The 19,365-nt window shown below is 43.7% G+C and overlaps 1 long non-coding RNA gene across 5 annotated transcripts in view; it reads right to left on the minus strand.

The window, feature by feature from the left end:
* LOC144315557 (uncharacterized) overlaps positions 1 to 19,365 on the minus strand; it is a 70,123-nt gene that overhangs the window by 39,693 nt on the left and 11,065 nt on the right. For 4 of the 5 annotated variants that reach the window (XR_013381272.1, XR_013381276.1, XR_013381273.1 and 1 more), the window contains 2 exons: positions 3,677 to 3,725; positions 1,968 to 2,176 (listed from right to left, as the gene is read on the minus strand). This is a non-coding gene — a long non-coding RNA (uncharacterized LOC144315557). The remainder of the gene's footprint in view (positions 1 to 1,967; positions 2,177 to 3,676; positions 3,726 to 19,365) is intronic. The other variant, XR_013381274.1, reaches the window with a different exon arrangement.

Raw genomic sequence — 19,365 nt, forward strand, 5'->3', positions numbered from 1 at the left:
TTCCCAAGAAAGGGAATGAGCAGTGTTTCACTATGAAGCAAATTCATAATCTTCGGGTGCTCTCATGTATCATGAGAAAATTTGTCTAAAAATGTTCTCTTTTTCTCTCTAGGGATAGATTCCTTTTGATTTAATTCACATTTTTAATTCCTAAAAATTGGTACCAAACCTGACAAAGAGAAATTCACTTAGACGCATCATGAATGATAGACTGGAATGTTTTCAAATAATATTTGCTAAAATTTCTGATAACTGAATTGGTAGCAGGATGATTATCCGGAATCAGCTTAAAAAGCTTTGATCTGGGACGGCTGGGGGGCTCAGTGGTTGAGCGTCTCCCTTTGGCTCAGGTGATCCCGAGGTCCTGGGATCGAGTCCCACAACAGGCTCTCTGCATGGAGTCTGCTTTTCCCTCTGCCTACTTCTCTGCCTCTCTCTGTGTCTCTCATGAATAAATAAATAAAATTAAAAACAAAAAGCTTTGATCCATCGGCTCCACCCAGAGTTGATACATCTATATGAGCTGTGATACAAACTATGCCCAAAATACCTGCTTTGTAATCCATGTGTATGTTGGGGTGTAGTAATCATGATAACCTAAAATAAATCATCATGATCCTTCTCAACGTGATTTTTAAAAACTGGGTATCATACATCTTTAATACCTTAATTAAATTTCTGACATCCACAGTCTTGTAATTAAGGGAAGATTTTTTTTCTTCTAAAAATTAGAAATCATACTTCCTGATAAAATGCCCAAGTACTAATAAAAATGCATTAAATTTTTAAAATACAGTTCTCTTGGAGGCATATGAGGTAAGGGCCAGCAGAACACTGTTTTTCTTTATTTACTGGCTCTGCCAACACCATGTTTGGGTTCTTGGGTTGGTGCTTATCTGAAATCATGTTGACACAGGCATGAATGTTCTGAATTTTTGAAGTGTGTGTGTATGTGTGTGTGTGTGGCTGTTGTTGCTTGCTGGAGCACATTTCTCTTAATGAGGAGCTTTTGAGAAGCTGTAAAAATTTCACAACATATAGACATTTGATAACAACAGCATGTACTCCTTGGGAAAAACAACTGGAGCTTCAAAGCAGTTGATACTGTTCACGTCCTACTGTTTAGTATAAAACACTTGGGAAGGAGGGGATAGTAGAGAGTTTCAATGAAGACAGTTTTGTAGACGGTTTCTAGGAAGATCACAGCTTAGACACATCTTTAGTGTATTGGCAATTGAGTTTTTAATTAATTAATTAATTTATTTATTTTTAAAGAGTTTGTTCCTTTATTCATGAGAGACACAGAGAGAGAGGCAGAGACATAGGCAGCAGGAGAAGCAGGCTCCCTGTAGGGAGCTTGATGTGGGACTTGACCCCAGAACCCCAGCATCATAACCTCAACCTAAAGCCACCCAGGTGCCCTGGCAATTGAGTTTTTAGAAAGATTGTACTTAGCTCTCTATTTCGAACTTTCAGACTTAGTCTGTTCCACATTTTAATAGATTCAAAAATACTAATATCAACATAAACTGATGAAAGGATTTCTTCTGAACTAGAAAGTTCAGAAACTAGAAAGAATACTTTTCTTTCCCATAGAGTCTGAATAGGACATGAGATCATGACTCTAGCACAGCGTATTGTATATAAAGGGTTTTTGAAGTCATCGCTCACATGTCTGTTGATGGATCATTAGCAAAAAGCAGATCAAAGAAAATATTAACATAAACTATGAAGTTCAGACTTCTTCAAACCCCAAACACATGGAGTCTGATTCATTGAAAGCAAGGATGCTTCTTTCTAAATTCTTATTCTGGTCTCTTAAAATTCTTCAACTATGTTTAGAGAATATGTCATCGGCTCATCTTTGCATAGCAAACACACTTAGGTTCTAAGAAACAAATTGTAAATATGATGTTAATTTTATATAACATAAAATATGTGAAGAATGTTGAATGTTATGCACATACCATTGATTTATGGCCTCCATCTCTGCTGGACTCATCTCCTCTGTTGGCTGCAGAAAGCAGGTCAACAAGCCAGGACAGATGTGCAGCCTCCCTGGGCCAGGCTGAGAAAACATTCCTTGAGTGTGTTGTCTCCAGCCCAGCTGTTTGTCCAGCGGTACTGACAGAGCCAGCAGGTCACTTCTGGATCCCGGCCTGCTGAGTCCTTCCTGCTGTTGATGGGCCAGGCACAGCACTGTGAGTTATGGCTCTGCAATTCTAGGTATCAGTTAGCTTTCGTTTATCTTAACAAAACAAAACAAAACATCCCCCAAAACTCAAATAAACAAATGGCTTCATTGAACAGGCTACTTAAAACCATTTTTAAAATCAGCTTGTCCAACAGTGAAAGAACAGAAACAGCCAAAAGTTTATTAAATGCCCCTCCTTTGTTCCATCCTCACCCCTAGTGCTAATTTTTTCAGTGTTCTGGAATTCTCTGTCCTTAAAAAAGAACACTGGTAATGAGTTTTCACTCATGCTCCTTTTGACACCAAGTGAGGATGCTTTTTTCTCCACATCAACCAATTCTGCAGCTCTCTGGACACCTGTGGATGTCACACAACTTAGTTCTGTTCTGATGCTACTCGGAATTGGTACAGACTCCACAGGTTTAAGGGTTCAGTCCCACAAGACTGTTCCCACTTCAGATGCCAGCCACAAATCCCAATTTGTCGCTGGTACTTCCGACCAACTGGCTTTAAATTCAGTGTTCTCACAACCCCCCTCCCTTAGTTTTGATAATTAACCAGAAAGGTTCGCAGAACTCAGAAAAACACTTTACTTGACTATTTCTGGTTTATTATAAAAGATTCAACTCAGGAACAGCCAAATGAAAGGAATGCACAGGGCAAGGTAGAGGGGAAGGCCCTGGACCTCCCATGCGCTCTCCAGGCACGCCAGTCTCCTGGCACCACAGTGTGTTTACCAGCCCAGCCGCTCTCCAAACCCACTGTCAAGGGGTTTTAGGGAGATTTCATTGCACAGGCATGATGGATTAAGCCATTGGCCACTGGTGGTTTTTTTTTTTTAAGATTTTATTTATTCATGAGAGACACAGAGAGGCAGAGACACAGGCAGAGACACAGGCAGAGAGAGAAGCAGGCTCCATGCAGAGAGCCCGATGTGGGATTCAATCCCAGGACTCTAGGATCACGCCCTAGACCAAAAGCAGGCGCTCAACTGCTGAGCCACCCAGGTGTCTCCCACCTTCTGGATCCCGGCCTGCTGAGTCCTTCCTGCTGTTGATGGGCCGGGATCCAGATGGTTGAACTCAATCTCTAACCCTTCTCCCTCCATGGAGGTCCAACTCTTTAATCATGGCTTGGTCTTTCTGGAGATAAGCCCCCACCATGAAGCTATCTCAGGGGCAGCCATGAGAAGCCTAATTAGAACAAAAGAGCCTCCTATTACCCAGGATATTCCAAGGGAATTAGGAGCTCTGTGTCAAGAACTGGTGACAAAGACCAAATACATATCTTTATTGTAATCACACAGGTTTGCTACTTCTATTGATTCAGAATACAGGAGAACAAACCCCATTACTCCCATCTGTTTGCTTCAGTGCCACCAATCCCACCTGGGAAGCTTGCCAGCAGATGCTAGCCTTCACAGCCATGAGAGATGGTTTCGGTTTAGGGAGCATTGCTTTCTAGAAGCCTCCTTCAGCTTACCTTCCATTCTGGCTCTTGTGAGTCAATTGTCTGTTGATTGGTCACTGTGCTAAAAACAGATCAAAGATGGATACTAAAAATAAGTTAGGAGGTTCAGGCTTATTCAAGCCCCTGGCACACAGAGTTTCACTCATTTAAAGTGACTCTTGGTCCACAGATGAAGACAGCTTTTCTCCTTATCCTTGCTATTTGCCTTGGTCATGAGCTTCCCTGGGGGTTTGGGTAGGAACCTGTGAGGACCTTCGACCATGGGAAAGTGGAGTTCTGACTCTGCTGGGCCCAGCAAAATCGGGGAGACCTAGCCAAGAGGGAGCAAGGGGGGAAGACTCCCATCCCCTCCAACTGTTTCTACAGGAACCCTGAAGTCTCCTTGTTGCTCTGTCCCTCCTCCACTCCACATTCCCTAAGGTGTCTCACAGATTCTCATCTAAAAGTGGCTGTTTTTCCAATTTCATTTAAGAGTAACTTCCCAAATGTGTGGGAAATATCAGAAAGGGAGACAGAACATAAAGACTCCTAACTCTGGGAAACGAACTAGGGGTGGTGGAAGGGGAGGAGGGCGGGGGGGTGGGGGTGAATGGGTGACGGGCACTGAGGGGGGCACTTGACGGGATGACCACTGGGTGTTATTCTGTATGTTGGTAAATTGAACACCAATAAAAAATAAATTTATTATAAAAAAAAATAAGAGTAACTTCCCCAGGGCTCCTGGGGGGCTCAGTCAGTTAAGCATCTGCCTTTGGCTCAGTTCATGATCCTGGAGTCTGGAATGGAGCCCCACATCAGGCTCCCTGCCCAGAGGAGAGCCTGCTTCTCCCTCTCCCTCTGCTGCCCCCCCTCCCCATTCATTCTCTCTCTCTCTCTCTGTCAAATAAATAAATAAAGTCTTTAAAAAAAAAAAAAAAAAAAGAGTAGGGTCACCTGGTGGCTCAGTGGTTGAGTATCTGACTTCGGCTCAGGGCGTGATCCCAGGGTCCTGGGATAGAGTCCTGCATTAGGCTCCCCACAGGGAGCCTGCTTCTCCCTCTGCCTATGTCTCTGCTTCTCACTCTGTGTCTCTCATGAATAAATACATAGAATCTTTAAAAAAAAAAAAAAAAGAGTAGCTTCCTGATATATAACCATGTATTCACAAGTACATTTTGGGATACTCTTTTCTCAGAGGCTCTGAAATATTTCCAGGTGTATAACAACTTGAGTTTTAAGCTTAGGTTGTTGGTCACCTCCTAAAAGCATCAGTGAGAAGTGGCAAGAGGAACCAGAAGCTACAGCCCGGGAACAGATGAGGGCTTTGAACCTCAGCAAGGCTGGGAAACACTCCAAGAGCAGATGTCACAGTTCTTCCCCCCCCCAGACCTCCTAAATAAAAAGCACCATGAGAAATCCAGGAACCTCGTAGCCAGGGCCCCCGCCTTACACAGCTCCAGGGGGAGCCATTCAGAGGCAAATAGAGTGAATGACCCTCCCTTCCCCCCTGGGCTGTGCAGAACCGGCCTCTGAGAATGAGAATGGTGACATTCTCTGGAGACACACACCACAGGGAGCTTCCTGGGAGAAGGGCTGTTTCCTGTCCTGGGCCTGGAAGCCCAACCACCACCCTGAGAGGATGTGGCCCTTGGTACATAGGACGGAATTCTGTTCTTCATCCACCCAGAGTCCTCTCTGAAGGCCTCCCCTCCTACTTTGGGAATAGCTCAAACTTTGGGATGAGAGATTTTGAAGCCTGGTTCCGCTACTTGAGAGTGCTGTGGCTTTGGGGAAGTTAGTTAACTTATTCTCCAGGGTCTCATCTGTCAAGGGAGTTAACTGTGTCTAATACTCTGTTATCACACCCAAGAAGGACAGTTTTCCCTCTCCTGGTAGATTCTGGTCCTTTGTTGTGGGGTTTGGGTAGGGGAGGAAAATGAGAAGGGCCAGGGTAAGCTGATTTGACTTATACAGGAAGAACAGAGAGCAGATATAGGAAGAAGGAAAAATCCTTTGGGAAAGAAGGAGCAAAAGAGGAGAGAGAAATGCCAGAGTCGGCTGAGCTGGGGGAAATCTGGGGGGGTGTGAAGAGGAAAAAGAGGACAGGGATTCAGGGGAAGCCGAGGACAGGCAGGACATTTGAGGCATGTTTAGAGAGAGAGAGAGAGACATGGGAGGCTTTGTAGGATTATTAAACTGTCCTTTAGGGATGCCTGGGTGGCTCAGTGGTTGAGCATTGGCTGGGGGCATGATCCCAGAGTCCTGGGATCAAGTTCCTCATTGGGCTCCCCACAGGGAGCCTGCTTCTCCCTCTGCCTACATCTCTGCCTCTCTTTCTGTGTCTCTCATGAATAAATAAATAAAACCTTTTAAAAACAAATAAATAAAAATAAAATGCAGCAGGTCAAGGGCTCAAACACACCATGATGGCCCTGGTCCCTAGCAGGCGTGGCTGCCGGGCAGGGAAGCCACCCATTGGATATGTCCCTGAATGTATTGTTCTCTGTGGTGGTTCCAAGTTTCAAGCCTGAACAAGGGTGATAGAGAATTACAGCCTTCTTTGACTTCATGATCAGGGGTCACGGGTCCCATGAGGTACGATACGGAGACGACCACTCTGGGCATCCCTGAGATGGGTCATAAACTTTCTAGACATCCACGCAGAGCTCATTTATGTTATTCAAAGCTTCCTGTATCCAAAAGAAATCTCATAAAAAGTCAACTAAATCACTCATACATTTTAAGACATTTCCTATACTTTTGACACTGGTCAAAATCATACTAAAATGCAAAAAAAAAAAAAAAACCAAAAAAAAAACAACCAACTTCAAAGTCAAAGGAAATGTCTTTGCTTATATTTATTTATTTTTAATTAATTAATTTATTTATTTATGATAGTTACAGAGAGAGAGAGAGGCAGAGACACAGGCAGAGGAAGAAGCAGGCTCCACGCACCGGGAGCCCGATGTGGGACTCGATCCTGGGTCTCCAGGATCGCGCCCTGGGCCAAAGGCAGGCGCCAAACCGCTGCGCCACCCAGGGATCCCGTCTTTGCTTATATTTATGGCCAGGTGGGTATTCTCCATTGTGAACTGACAGGCTTTAATATCTGATGCAAGCATCTGAACACCCATATATTTTAAAACTTTTCCTTTTTCTTTGTTTTTGGTCCTGTAATATTCACTGGTTTAAGTGGTCCCCAAAGTGCCATGGGATAGTTTTATATCGGAATTATATTTGGAAATAGAGTCGGAGGAATTCATAAAGCCTGAACCATAGGCTTATGTTACTTTTTAGTTTTAGAGACAATTCCCATCAGATTTCTTTGTCTGATTTTTGTGTATCCTCATAAAGCCAGGAGCTAAATAAAGAAAAAAATAAGTAAACTTTGTTTCCTTCTTGTGCTCCAACCCTCACACCCATCTCATTTTTACTCTGTTGCAGGATGCTGTAATTCCCTAAACCTCCAGCCCCTTGTACAGTGCACAGAACAAACTGTATTGTCCCCTTCTTTCTGCCGAGACAAAACAAAGCAAATAAAGTGAATCCCTTGCCCATGAAACAAATGCTCCTGACAGGGTTGACATTTAGATGTCGAAGCCCCCCCACTCACAGATCTCTCTGCATGATGCAGACCCAAGGGCAGAGAACCTGAAGTACATTCGCCAGCCCGAGGGCACACAAAGCACCTATTCCCACAGTCTTAAAAGATTTACTGCAGGACGAGTTACAAGTACAAACATTCACCCAAATTCCTCCCACCCCCACTCTATCCTCAGGAGAGAACAGGCCTTGTAAATGTGTGCCTATGGGGCCCCGAGATGTTTTCAAGGGAAACGGCTAGAACTTGCATTCCCATCTATATTTCAGGGGCAACTTCCACACCACTTACAAGAAATAATTTTTTTTTTTGCCCTGAATGGAAAAAAATGTTCATGCAGAAAGTTTAAAAATGCAAAAAAAAAAAAAAAAAAAAAAAAAAAAAGAGATCTGATAAAGGAAAATCACAGAATTCTAAAATTTTTGGTGGTAAATCCTTCTAGGATGCTTTTATGCATGTTTATATTTATGGAATATATATATGATGGGGAAAAAGTGACTCCACGTTTGCTAGATAAATTGATTTTTTTGAATTAACTATATGTCATGGAAATGTTCCCACTTTATTCGATATTATTTCGTATGAGCATTTGAAATGGCGATTTGAAATGGTTGCATTAAAGGGGCACTATGATTTATTTAACCAATTTAAATTAATCCCCATTGCTGGACATTAATCCCAATTTTCTGTAATTAAAATCAATACTTCTGAGGTATCTTTGTATAAACTTCAGTAATATGTTATTTGGCCTAAGTTAGGGGATGTGGAAATGCCAGGTCACAGAGCATGCCCATTTTAGGGATTTTTGACAACTTTAAATGTCAATTTTCAGTGTTCCTAGTCTTGCTAATATTGCAAATTATTTTAATAAAAATACTTTGCCAATGTGATAAAAGAAAACAATGGTTTCACTGTGTTTTTTACTATGAATTTATATGATTGCTAATGAGATTGAAGGGCTTTCTTCACTGTTCATTAACCATTTATATTTTTCTTTTCTTTTCTTTTCTTTTTTTTTAAGATTTTATTTATTTATTCATGAGCCTGATGCTGGACTCCTCCAAGGTCCCTGGGACCATGACCTGAGCTGAATGAAGGCAGACTCTCAACCACTGAGCCATCTTGGTACCCTATTTTTCTTTTTGTTTTGACTATATCCTTTCTCTAGTTTTTTTGCAAATACTTGTCTTTTTCTTACAGATACAGAAGACCTCCTCGCACGTTCAGGATAGTAATCCCCCGCCCCTTTTTTTTTTTCTTGATAGTAACTCTTTTGACAGAACATGAGAGACTCCTAACTCTGGGAAACAAACAAGGGGTAGTGGAAGGGGAGGTGGGCGGGGGGATGGGGTGACTGGGTGACGGGCACTGAGGGGGGCACTTGACGGGATGAGCACTGGGTGTTATGCTATATGTTGGCAAATCGAACTCCAATAAAATAATATACAAAAAGAAGGATGGTAACCCTTTGTTAATATATTGGCAAGTTTTTCCAGGCTTGCCATTTGCCTTAATTATATTTATGATTTTTTTTAATGTACAGAAGTGTTTTATTTTTATGTTTTATGCAGTAGAAACTATTAATCTTTATGTTTTCTAGCTTAGCCTGTATAGGCTTACAAAGTCTTCTCTGTAAGTCCCACAGACTTTTGTCAATAAATCATAGCCATGTACTATACTGTCTTGTCATAGCTCTTCTATTTTTGTGCAAGGTCAATAGAGACTCAAGGCCAGGAAGAGCTCTTATGCTTACTTTCTGCTTACATGTCCTGTGCTTAGTCGATTACAATTCATTCACTAAAAACATATTTTAAGGGATGCCTGGGTGCCTCAGTGATTGAGCATCTGCCTTTGGCTCAGGGCGTGATCCCAAGGTCCTGGAATCGAGTCCCACATCCGACTCCCTGCATGGAGCCTGCCCCTCTGCTTCTCTCTGTTTCTCATGAATAAATAAATTCTTTAAAAATATATATATTTTAATTGACCACCTCCTGTATTCCAGGATTATCAAATGTAGATGACATAGACACCTGTACACAACTACTTCTTTGTGAATTTTACCAGCATGGACTGAGTAATTTGCGTGAGAACATGCAGCGACAAGGGCGGGAAGGGAAGCGGATGAATTTTTTTAAAGTCCCTGCCCCCTGGAAATTTAAAGTTTAATGCACCCTTGAGGTTTTAAAGAAACGAGATTTAGAAGGCATGTGAATAACTGCAATACAAGGGAGAAAATATAAGTAGCTTGGGAGATGGGTAAAACTTCTCAGCACTCCCACACTGGGGATCATGGAGGGCCTGTAGAGAAAGTTGCCTCTGAAGTAAGCTTTCCAGATGGGAGTTAAGGAGAGAGCACTCTCTTCCTCCTGCCCTCATGGACGAGGAAGCAAGCACAGTTGACCCAACCTCTCCCTGTAGTGCTATAAAAAAAGGTTACCAGTGAAATATGTTTGTATCAACCCACAATGCCCAGAGGAGGAGCTCAGAGAAAAGAGTTAGCACTTCTTGGCACTGCCTTTGGCATTTACAATTGTTTGTGGTATTGTGGGGGATGTAGATAATTTTCTTTGTTACATAGTTAAATCTTCTCATTTTGTGTTTTCCAAAGATGGCTGCACTAATATATATCCCACCTCACATGCTCTTCTTAGAATGTGACTGTAACAGGTTTCATTGAGAGATGGAGTCTATGTTCCCTCCCACTGAGCCTGGGTGGGCCTCCCTAATTGCTCAACCAGTAGAATGTGTCAGAAGTGCTGCTGCATGATATCCAAGGCTAGGTCCTGAAAAGCACTCCTAGCTGGCTCTCCTCTCTCTTGAGACGCTTGCTCTCTAAACCCAGCCCAACGTTGTGAGGAAGTCCAGGCCACACGAAGTCCACACAGGTCTCATCAACAACCCCTGCCAGGTTCCTGGTCAACAGCAAGACCAGTGAACAGGAGGAGTTGAGGCTCATGATGTGATTTACATCTTGGAACAAGTCTCCTGAAGATTTGGGGTGGGGGGGGTGGGCAACAGATCAGGCAGGGAGGCAGGGAGAAAGATGGGAGGCTATAGCTATAACCCAGCACAGAGATGATGTGGTTAGGGTATAGCAGTGGGATAGGTGAGAAGTAGTCCTATCTGGGAAATGCTGTGAAGGTAGAGTTGATGAGATTTGCTGATGGATTGATGGGAGTTGGGAGGCAAAGAGAGGAGTCAGTGATAATGCCTGGATTGTTAGCCTGAGCAGTTGAGTATTGGGTAAGTGATGGTGTCATTTATTCAGATGAGAACAGCTGAGGGAAGAGCAGCTTTTCAAGGCAGGATAGTCAATAATTTGATCCTGGGTGTGTTCTAGGAAGAGCCTGTTAGACATCCAAATGGAAAAGCTGACTAAACAGTGGGAATTGTGAGTCTAGGGCTCAGAGTAGTTTAAGCTGGAGATACAAATGTGGGAATCATGGCATACAGATGGCATTCCAGATATTATTGCTGTGTAAGAAATGACCCCAAAACTTGGCTGTTTTAAGTGGGGTCAGGACAGGTTCTTGCATTGACCATTGGCTGGGCCCAGAACCAGGCCTCTCTAAGGGGCACTACCTGGGGGCTCAACTGAGCTCAACTCCTCAGTCCCACAAAGACGATCAGTCAGTACCTCCAGGCTCTCAAGTGCTCAGTCTTCCATAACACAAGGCAGGGGGGATGGTGGTGGCCATAGATGCCTCCTATAGAGAGGGGGTGGCCCCAACCCAGAAAAACCTTCCTTTTAGATTTATTTTATTTTATTTGACAGAGAGCACAAGCAGGGGAAGCAGCAGGCAGAGGGAGAAACAGGCTCTCGGCTGAGCAGGGAGCCCAACTCTGGACTTGATCCCAGGAACTGGGATCATGACCTGAGCTGAGGCAGACAACCGACTGAGCCACCCAAGTGCCCCTAGAAAACGATTTTTGCCCCTTATTCCTTTTTTTTTTTTTTAGATTTGATTTATTTATTCATGAGAGACACACAGAGAGAGAAAGGCAGAGACACCGGCAGAGGGAGAAGCAGACTCCATGCAGGGAGCCCGACAGGGACTCGATCCCAGGTCTCCAGGATCAGGCTCTGGGCCGAAGGCCGTGCTAAACCGCTGGTCCACCCGGGCTGCCCTGCCCCTTATTCAAGAGCTATAGGAGCCTCCATTTTACTCAACTTAAAAGAAAACTTAACATCCAAACAGTAGCATCTCGATTTAAACTTAACCGGACTTCAGTTTCCTTTAAAGGTACTTGGTGAATGTTGTCTTACATCCTGGAGCATTTCCTAAACTAGGAGAATCCAAAGGTAACGATGTTCTCACCTCCAGGAAACGAAACTGCCAGAAGTTCCCTAAATGGCAGGTCCCGGAGAACAGCGCAAAATAGTTAAGTCCCTCTTCACAGAGACCCCACTAGAATAGTTAAACAGTCCGTGTGTTAGAGCTGGAAGGTCCAGGATTGTGTAGCTGCCTCGCTGAAATGGGTTCTAGGCTCTCCGGAGTCCTAAAGAATGAGGCTGTTCCTGTTGCTCCTGCTCATGCAAATGATGCCCCTATTACACCCAGCAGCGCTTAACTACTAAGCTCAAAACAACCACATAGCAATTGGGCCCACTCTAGGGGGTGGAGTAGGTCCCCTCGCTGTTTTGTGGTTTTATGCAATTCGTATGTTGTGTACAAGAAGACTTGACCTGGGGCAGGCAGCAAGAAATGTGTAATTAGAAACACTTCCCAAGGAAATTACGGTGACAAGTGGAGGCTTGAGGATTTGCGCGGGAGCCCGGAGCCGCAGATCCTCATTATAGGTACTTGGGAGGCGCAGCTGCTCTGCTGAAAACCGTGTCTAATTGCTGAGCGGCTGGATGCTGGACGCGGGCGGGGAGGCCAGCCCAGGGCCGGAGCCGGGGCCAGGAGGGGTGGCTATGGCAACACAACGCTCCGTTTTTAAACTTTTCATTGCATAGAAAGGAATTGCTTACGTTTTTCTTTTTCTCCCTTTCTCCCTACCAATTTCAGAGTTTGCACCGGCGGTGAATCCCCTCTAGGTCTAACGTTTCCTGGTAGCTAATGACTTTCTGGGTTAAATGCTTTTGGCTTTACCTCCAACCAGTCATTAATTAGGGCTCCAGGAAGCAGTTTCCAATCAAATTATTGTTTAACCAAAATAAAAGAAAATGGACTTTTACTGCTGTCAACAACAATTCTCAACCCTCCCTCTGAGTCGAAATGGGGATGGCAAAGTTTTCAAATTTCAGAAGTGTCCCTCTGGGGCTTTCTCTAAATACGTCGAAGTTGCTCTGAGTGCCCTTGAGACCGTTCGCTGTGGGCTGGAAAGATGCTGACCCAGTGGCAGGAAGACTCCAGAAGTTTACACGTTCACCTCCCTGGGTCCCCTGTCATTCTTTGTCAGTGTCCTTCTAACTTTGCTGTTAAGCCAAACGCCCTAAATGCTACCATGGGGGTGCCTGAGGGGGAAAAGACTGCTCCCCTGAGCAGTGGATATGCAAAACCCACAGATGATAATAACCCCAACTCCCTGAGTCCCCACAATGTGCCTGGCAGGTGCTCCGCCGCATGGTTTATGCACACGGTCTCCAGGGAGCTCCATCGGCCCCGTGGGGAGAATTCAATCATTATTCCTGTTTCACAGTTGGGGAAACTGAGATTCAGAGAGGCTAGCTTGGCCAAGATGTACCACATCCTGGTGAGCGGCAGAGCCAGAACTCGATCCCCAGTCTCCCCGTCAGAGCCTTCACTTTATTTTTTTCTAAATGTTATTGTCTACATTTCCTCTGATTTGTTACCTATGTCTTATTTGTGGTAAAATACAGATAACAGAAAATTTACCACCTTCGCCGTTTTGAAGTGTGCCCTTCTGTGGCATTAGGCACCTTTGCACTGGTATGAGGTCATCACCACCATCCATCTGCAGATTTCCATCTTGCAGAACCAAAACTCCGTTCCCCTTGAAATACAGCTCGCCATCCCCTCTTCCTTCACATCAGCCCCCGGCAGCCACCATTCCAATTTCTGTCTCTCTGAATTAGGCTACTCTAGGTCATGGGCTTATACAGTATTTATCCTTTTCGGGCTGGCTTATTTCACCTAGCATACTGTCCTCAAGTTTCACCTACCGGTGTCAGAAGTCCCTTCCTGTCTAAGGCTGAATACATTCCAGTGTGTGTATACAGCACAGGTGTTTGCCATTCACCCCCAGGTGGACACTCAGGTTGCCTCCACCTTTTGGCTGTTGTGAATAATGCTGTTGTGTTTAACTCTTAACCACTAAGATACATTGAGACTTGGAGCGACTCTTAAAGGGGGGCACACAATCCTTGGGTTGCCTAACATCCCAAACTGCCTATCGGCCTGGTAGCATGTGGCCCATCAGCTCATCCAGAAGGCACCACCTTGAGGGAGAAAGGTGCCTGAGGCCAAAACCACTTGCAGTTTGGCTACCTGGAGCTCCACAGCTCCTACTGGCTTCTTCCACCTGGTGGCTCCCAGTGGGGTCAGGGGTGAGCAGTGGTTCCCTTTCCCTACTATAGGGGCTTTGTGGAAGTGTGAGGGGCATTCCGGATCGTTCTATGGCCTGGTTTGGGGGCACTACTGATATCTAATGTGTAAGGCCAGAGACACACATTAGGCTCCCTGCCATGTGTGAGGCAGTAGCCCACAACAAAGAACTGTTCTGCATCCTGAATCACTTGCAAATGTCCCATTAAAATGTATCTTGTAAGTGAAAACCTCATTATAATTATCTGAGCCTGAAACCTAATTATGTTTTACAAATGAACACGCAGTAATTTTGCATGGTTTTTATATGATTTTCCAGGAATGCAACTATTGAGTCAATTGAGAGAGACTGCCTTTTATACTTGTAACTTTACCTAGAGTTGTTCACTATTTTGGAAAATTCACTGCGACACGATTCCCGGTATTTTGGTTGCAAAAAAGTATATACAACTTTATCAGTTACATTCATTTGAGTTTTTTCTTTCAAGTTTCTATTTAAATTCCAGTTAGTTAACATCCATGGTAAAATTGGTTTCAGGTATAGAATTCAGTGATTTATCAGTTACATACAACACCTAGTGCCCATCACAGTAAGTGCCCTCCATAATGCCCATCACCCATCTAACCCATCCCCTACCCCCCTCCCCTCCAGCACCCCTCAGTTTGTTCTCTATAGTCAAAACTCTCTAATGGCTGGGATGCCTGGATGGCTCAGCGGTTGAGCGCCTGCCTTTGGCTCAGGTCGTGATCCTGGATTCTTGGGTTCGAGTCCCACATCGGGCTCCCTGCATGGAGTCTGATTCTCTCTCTGCCTGTGTCTCTGCCTCTCTCTCTCTTTGTGTCTCCCATGAATAAATAAATGAGATCTTTAAAAAAAAAAGTCTCTTATGGCTTACGTCCTGATCAGTTACATTTGAATTGGCACATTCAGGAGAGTCTACCTTCAGGAGTAAGTGCCCAATTCATTTTTTAGGTCTTTCCAGTGTAGTCCTGCCCGAGTATTTACATACTGAAATATACACTGTATTACTAAAAATTTCAAGTTTAAAAAAAAAATTCTAGTCTTTTACTTCTTCATTATACACTCAAGGCCATTATACCACTTTTATTTTTAAACATATGTGTTAGTTGATTATATTTGACTATAACTCCTCATCCAAAATTCTTGAGGCCAGACGTGTTTCAGGATTCAGAATTTTTCAGATTTTAAAAAAGTAGTGTGGTGCACACACGGTATATTATATAACCCCTCAGTGGGGTCTGAAACAGCATCCTATAATCAAGCACACTAATATTTCTACAGTAAAACATAAATAGCATGGGATGAGTAAAGTCTATATGTAGCTTTGGAGGTGTTCAGGGCAGATTTTGCTGAAAAAACAAAAACAAAAACAAAAAACTTTGAGGAGGCCTGGGTGGCTCAGCGGTTGAGCATCTGCCTTCAGCTCAGGGCTTGATCCCGGGGTCCTAAGACCGAGTCCCACATAGGACTCCCTAAGAGGAGCCTGCTTCTCTCTCTGCCTGTGTCTCTGCCTCTCTCTTTCCATGTCTCTCATGAATAAATAAATAATTTTTTTTTTTTTAATTTCAAAAACTTTGGATTTTCAGCTTTTGGGATTCTGGATTAGGGATAACAACTTCAATTACATGTGGCTCTCACTTGGCCAAATGAAGAGGAATGAAAAGCCTTTGGCACTGAACCATGGCTCCACCCACCACCTGATGTCAGTTTCCCCCAGGGGGAAACTCCTTCCTTCCTTCCCAAAGCCTCTTCTAGGTTCAAGTGAATGCCAACCTAGAACCTTCTTTCCTGTCTGTCAGCTCCTGGATCTTTATCAAATAACTTTGTCAGGTAAGGCATCACAGGTGGTGCTGCTGGGATGTCTGCCCTGAATCCATCACTGCTCCCAGCCCGGCAAGTGGGAGCCCTGTGTGCTTCCCAGCCGGCCTCCTTGCCTTCCACTCTCATCCCAAAGGTAAGCTGTTCTCTCTGTCTGAAATGCCTGCTTTATCCCCCTTTCCTCTGGGTGAGGGATTCCTTCTTTAAGTCCCAGGTTCAATGTCACCTATTTAGGTGATTTCCCCAAAGCCTCCAAACAGCTAATGGCATCTCTCAGGCAAGATCTCATAACTCTTGGTATGTTCATTCATTACAAAACATATATTTTTGAGTGTCTACTATGTGTCAGGCACTGGACTAGGCTCAAAAATGTGGGCCCTGTATAACCTTGGATTTCACCGGATTGTGTCTCCCAAGGCCTCGCCTCACAGCATAAGACACTCATCAGCCTTCTTTTCTTGGCAATGGAACAGGGGTTCCCTCCAGGGCACCCCTCCCAGGAACAGTTCCATTCCCACAGAGACAGGAACTCGCATTTGTAGGGCAGTTACTTAATGTGCCAAACACTGCAAAGTTCTCTTCTCTTTAGAAAGGGGACACTTTTCTGGTGTGCCCAGAAGACGGAGTCCCAGAATAAATGTGTCATCTTTCCAGAATGTTAATTTCACTCAAAGATTTGAGAGGGAAAGTTAATTGTGTAAGGTAAGTACTTTAAGACATTTTTTACATGACATCAATTGTTGGAGATATTGTGGAGCAGAGTGCTAAATTAACACATTTTTCTTAATTTAATTTATTAGTTGAAGAGGTAATAATATATGCATGAGACAAAATTTGAAAAACATGAAAAAGAGTTTAGAATGAAACTGTAGCCCTCTGTTCTCCAGCCACCTGGCTTTACTCCCAGGAGGCAACTAGTATTCCCAGGTTCCTGGGAATCCTCCAGGAGATTATCTATAGGTAATACAAGTAAGTGCTTATGTACATGGTTGTCGTTTTGTTTTGTGTAGTACAAATGATAACATAAAACACACACTACTCTGCAACTTGCTCTTTTTAGATAACACTACATCTTGGAGGCCTTTTCATAGCATGTTCATAAAGAATTATGTCATTATTTTAACAGCTGCACAGTATCTCACTGTATGGATGTGCCAGAGTTTCTTAACCAGTTTGATGATGGCTATTTCTAGTAGTTTCCTTGTATAAACAATACCTCAACAAATATGACCCGGAATATTCTTCATCTGTACATATGTTAGCATATCTACAGAAGACTTCCTAAACGTGGATCACAAGGTATGTGGTAGGGTCCAGCTGCCCCCAGAAGAGCTTTTCCAATCTCTACTATATCAGAGTCTCTCTTTCCTCATCCCTTAGCCAATACACAACAGACAATAATGTGTTCTCAAACTTTCTGGCCTTGGCCAGTCTGATGTGTAAAAACTTGTATCTCACTAGAGTTTTTATTTGCTTTTCTTAAATTATGTAGAAACTTGAGTATTTTTTTTTAAGATTTTATTTATTTATTCATGAGAGTTACAGAGAAAGAAAGAGAGAGAGGCAGAGATACAGGCAGAGGGAGAAGCGGGCTCCATGCAGGGAGCCCGATGCGGGACTAGATCCTGGGACCTGAGGATCACGCCCTGAGCTGAAGGCAAGTGCTAAACCGCTCCCTGTGCCACCCAAGGATTCCCCCCGCCTTTTAAAATTTTATTTGTTTATTCATGAGAGACGCAGAGAGGCAGAGACACAGGCAGAGGGAGAAGCAGGCTCCATGCAGGGAGCCCGACGTGGGACTCGATCCCAGGACCCCAGGACCACGCCTTGGGCTGAAGTCAGGCACTAAACTGCTGAGCTGCCCAGGGATCCCTCTCTCTTTTTTAATATTTGTGATCCATTGGTATTTCTTATTCTAGGAATATTTTTTCATATCATTTGCCCATTTTTCAATTAGATTGTTGACTTTTTTGTCAGTATTTAGGAATTTTTTAAAAGATTTTATTCATTTATTCATGAGAGACAGAGAGAGAGAGAGAGAGAGAGAGAGAGAGAGAGAGGCAGAGACACAGGCTCCCCACAAGGAGCCGGATGTGGGACTCAATCCTGGATCCCAGGATCATGCCCTGAGCTGAAGGCAGCCGCTCAACTGCTGAGCCACCCAGGCATCCCAGGAATTTCTTTCAATATTTAGGAAAGGTACCTTTTGTGATTTGAATTACAAATATTTCCCTTCAGTATGTTTGTCTTTTGATTTAGTTTGGCCCTTCCCTAAGGCCCTCCCGCCCATATAGTTACTTGTAATTTTTTTTTTTTTTTTTGGTAGCTGGATTTACCTTTGCTTTTATAGTTTCTGAGTTTTTTCTACCCTCATTCTTTTTTTTTTTTTTTAAGATTATTTATTTATTTATTTATTTATTTATTTATTTATTTATTTATTTATTCATAGAGACACAGAGAGAGAAAGAGAGGCAGAGACACAGGCAGAGGGAGAAGCAGGCTCCATGCGGAGAGCCAGGATCACACCCTAGGCTGCAGGCGGCGCTAAACCGCTGCGCCACTGGGGCTGCCCCGTCTACCCTCGTTCTTAGAGAGGCTTCTCTCCTACCTGAGATGATTAAAAAAATATTTGCTCATTAATTCATGCCTCCAACGATGTACTGAGGTCTGACTGTGCCAAGCACTGCTTTAGGTGCTGGAGTTGCCCTGCTGAACCAAGCAAACTGTGAATGTGTGTTCTGAGTTCCTAATACTTTTCTTAAGTACTTTCATGGTTTCTTTTTTCTTTTTCTTTTTTTTTGCAGTTAAATCTTTCTTCTGTTGGGAACTGAATCTGGTATAAACTGTGAGGGTTCTTTTCTTTTTTATAGATTTTATTTATTTATTCATGAGAGACACAGAGAGAGGCAGAGAGGGAGAAGCCGACTCCCTGTGGGGAGCTTGATATGGGACTCAATCCCAGGACCCTGGGATCATGACCTAAGCCAAAGGCAGTTGCTCAACCACTGAGCCACCAGGTGCCCTGGATCTTTTTTTTTTCCTTCCCAGCTAGCAACCCAGTTGTCCCACCATCACTGACTAAACAATTTAATTTTCTTTACTGATTTGAGATGTCAGTTTTATCACATGCTAAATTCCCATAGTTCGTATATTTTTAAGTTAAAAAGAGGACGTCAAAGAAATGTCCTGCTTTGGAGCACCTGCTTCTCTCTTGCCCATGGAGGGAGGCAGAAGAACCTAATCTGTAGAGGGAAATGAGCGGGAATCAGGCACTGGAGGTTACCGAGCAGGAGAGGGTAAGTCCCCAGGCATTCATGTCCAAGCTTCTCTGTGTGTCTGGCTGGGCTTTAGCTCCTACCCTATTTCCTTGAGACTTTCCTATATCTTTAGAACAAATTCTCCTTAAGCTGTGTTGATAGGGTTTCTGTCATCTGCAATCAAAGGGATCCTAGGAAATGGCTGAACTAGGCCTGATCCTGGAAAGGTTTGTTTCCCAAGTGTTCACTTGGGTGTATCACAAATAGGAGCCAGAAAGCTATTTCAGCTTTGAATTATGCCTCAAAGGGCAAATAGAGTGCGTGATCTTGGCTGGCCTAGGGGCTCCAGTGGTGAGTGTTGCCAGCCATGCACCCTGTGAGCCCATCTGTAACCACATGACTGTGCCCATACCAACTCAATGCCTACTTCCCTTTCAGTGGGATAAAGACAAAAAAAAAAAAAAACCTTGTGATTTAGAAAAATAAGATCTTAGGGCACCTGGGTAGCTCAG

The sequence above is a fragment of the Canis aureus genome, chromosome 6 (genome assembly GCF_053574225.1).
Source record: "Canis aureus isolate CA01 chromosome 6, VMU_Caureus_v.1.0, whole genome shotgun sequence".
In the NCBI taxonomy this organism is placed as follows: Eukaryota; Metazoa; Chordata; class Mammalia; order Carnivora; family Canidae; genus Canis; species Canis aureus.